This window comes from Propithecus coquereli, unplaced genomic scaffold, assembly GCF_000956105.1.
Source record: "Propithecus coquereli isolate 6110/MARCELLA unplaced genomic scaffold, Pcoq_1.0 Scaffold6, whole genome shotgun sequence".
NCBI classification, from domain to species: Eukaryota; Metazoa; Chordata; class Mammalia; order Primates; family Indriidae; genus Propithecus; species Propithecus coquereli.
The window spans coordinates 2,366,693-2,369,871 of record NW_012151951.1 but is presented as its reverse complement, the minus strand read 5'-3'; the positions used below and the strand labels follow the sequence as shown (position 1 = coordinate 2,369,871).

Genomic DNA, 3,179 nt, shown 5'->3' with positions numbered 1-3,179 from the left:
TTTTATAAATGGCCAAATGTCTTAAGTCTGCAAATACACAGGAAGAAAATTCTGGAGTTCACCAACATTTGATACGGTGTGCGGGCTGGGAATTGAGAATAATGAAAGAGAGACCACGCTGAGAAGCAGTAGTCAGTACAATAAGAAAAGAAAGTGGAAAAAATGGTACCCTGCAAGCCAATGCAGAGAGTAGAACAGTTGCACTACCACTTTACCACGATGAAAAGAGCAGAAGAGATTACGGTTTTGAAATACAATGTCAATGGATATTTACCTCGATTTGAAAATTACCTGTATGTACAATAGAAAATCAAACTAAAGATCTTTTGCTCAAGATCAGTGAATATTATATCTTAGTATTTATTTCTGTATCTATACTTTAACAGAGCCTATGATATAAGGAAATTCTGGGGTTTCCTAATTTTTTTTTTTTTTTTTGAGACAGTTTCTTGCTCTGTCTCCTGGGGTAGAGTGCAGTGGCATCACCATAGCTCACTGTAACCTCAAACTCCTGTGCTCAAGTGATCCTACTGTCTCAGCTTCCCAAGTAGCTGGGACTACAGGTGCAAGCCACCATGCCCGGCTAATTTTTTTCTATTTTTTGTGCAGATGGGGTCTCACTTTCGTTCAGGCTGATCTCGAACTCCTAGCCTCAAGTGATCCTCCTGCCTCAGTCTCCCAAACTGCCAGTATTACAGGCATGAGCCACTGTGCCTGGCCAGTTATTTCAATTATTAAGAAAAACTCAAGGAATTTCATTTGTTTCTAAACAGCTTATTTAATTAAAAGAGAAAAAATTCACTTTTGATAGTATTCTAAAAATGTCAAAGAACTGTCAAGAGATAAATTCGGAAAGTTCTGTTCTCTTACCTACTACCCATTATCCTAATTTTCTCTATGTATTCTGTTACATTATGTATTCTGTTACATTATACATATGTATAATTCAAATACTAGTTTAAGATCTCTTCTCTTTGTCACATCCATATAGTCCATGACAGCACTGTCTCTTTTTCATCTATTTAGCATTAAAATTTAATAGCATGATGACCTACCATGGTTATTGCTATAATATTAATCACCATGAAATATATTTTATTGGTATAAAATGATTTATGAAAACAAATTTAGGCTATGAGCTTAAATGTAGACATTTTTATGCCTATTACTATTACATTTATAATATTAATGCTCTGAAATCATTTTAGACACACACATAAATGTACATAAAGGCATATACACTTAGATAAAAAATTGGCAGTAAACTAAAAACTGAATCCAGAGGAAAAAAATGTCTAATATTATCAAAAATTAATGAGATTTGAACTAGGCATGCAATAAATAATAATTAACATATCTCCATTGTAAATCAACTAAGTAATAAAACTCTGAAATAAAATTTGGGTTATAAACTTTCTGTGATTCTTTACATTAAAACAAACTTCCTGGAAATTAATAATATGTGGTATTTAAACATGTATCAATCTTATACTGAGCAAGATTAGCAAATAATAGTTTATTTCAAAGTAGATTTTGTGGATTTTAATCCATTCTGTTATGTTGATATTACAAATATACACTGTTTGCACTGTCACTTTATAGAATAAGAACACCCAAACTTACATCATTCAAATAAGATTCCTTTACGTACAATCCAAGAAAACAGAAAGCTTAATGTACTAAACTTTTAAAAACGTTGATTTAGGAGAGTCACTATTAAGAATACTTAAAATCCAACTACCATTCAAGTAAACACTATGCTCTAGAGAAATGCAGTAAGTATAAAATACACACTGAATTTTAAATACTATGAAAAAAGGATGTAAAATGTCACATTAATAATGTTTATATTGATCACATGATAAAATGTTAATATTGTAAATATTGGGTTAAATAAAATACACATTAAAATTAATTTCGCCTGTTTCTTTGTATGTATTTAAGTGTGGCCACTAGAAAATTTAAAATTATATATATGGCTCTCATTTGTGCTTCACATTATATTTCTATTGCACAGTGTTCATCTAGAGGCTATTAAATAAAATGCTGTATGTTGAGCATAGAAAAAGAATGGAAGAAAAAAATGACATAGTAGGGTCTGAAAAAGTATTTCATTAATGAAAGATAGAAAAAAAACTGTGGAGAAAGAAATGAAAAAGAACAGTAAGACAAACCAGTATATAAGCTACAATAAATTAATGAGTGGGAAAAATACAACATAGTAGAAAACAGCAAGGCATATTGTAATATATACTATAACACAATTCATTTCCCATCGGCTTCTACAAAATTTTAATAAGAACTTAAGATAAAATAAAACTGATTCTGAAAATAAATATAGCTGCTGGGCGTGTTGGCTCACAACTGTAATTCTAGCACTTTGGGAGGCCAAGGTGGGAGCATCATTGAGGCCAGGAGTTGAAAATCAGCCTGAGGAACAAAGTAAGACCCTGTCTCTACCAAAGATAAGAAAAATTAGCCAGGTGTGGTGGTGCATGCCTGTAGTCTGAGCTACTTGGGAAGGTGAGGCAGGAGGATTGCTTGAGCCCATTAGGAACATGTCAGATTGTGTGTTTCATACTCTTAAAACAAAAATAAACTCAAATTAAGTAATATTTATGTATAATTCAAATAATGCTAAAAATCACGAAGTGAGTACAACACCTATACTGAATGACTTTTGATGAAATTATAAAGGGGTGACAGCTACATATTTAGTCAATTATTTAAAAAAAAGGTTTTTTGAGTAAATATAATTGATTCAATCATGTACTTTTGAAGGACTGCTTTTAACATTTTAAAGTTCATTATATTATAGTGAGCTAGTTGGTTGATAACTTTAAGGATAAAAGGAGCAGTCAGATGGGGGAGGAGCCAAGATGGCGGACGAGAAAAGCCGCCAGTCAGAATGTCTCTGCAAAAAAGATGAATTTTAGAAGAAAGAGAAAAAAATAAGCTTTCACCTGAGTGGAGCCATTTCAGCCCCTCCTGGCAACTCTGCACAGAAACAAAGAGCAGACCTTTGACCCCTGCTAACAGCAGTTGTGGAGCCTGAGGGCAGGCTACCCAACCCAGCTTCAGCCCCACTCAGACTCACTCCTGGTCCTGCCCCTACTGAGGTGGAGAATAAGGACACACCTGGAAAGTCCAGGGCCCCACCCACCACCCGAGGCACAAGA

General features: G+C 33.8%; 1 protein-coding gene across 1 annotated transcript in view; it reads right to left on the bottom strand.

The window, feature by feature from the left end:
- Positions 1-3,179, bottom strand: part of DYNC2H1 (dynein, cytoplasmic 2, heavy chain 1) — a 522,114-nt gene that overhangs the window by 104,457 nt on the left and 414,478 nt on the right. The gene's annotated exons all lie outside the window — the stretch shown is intronic.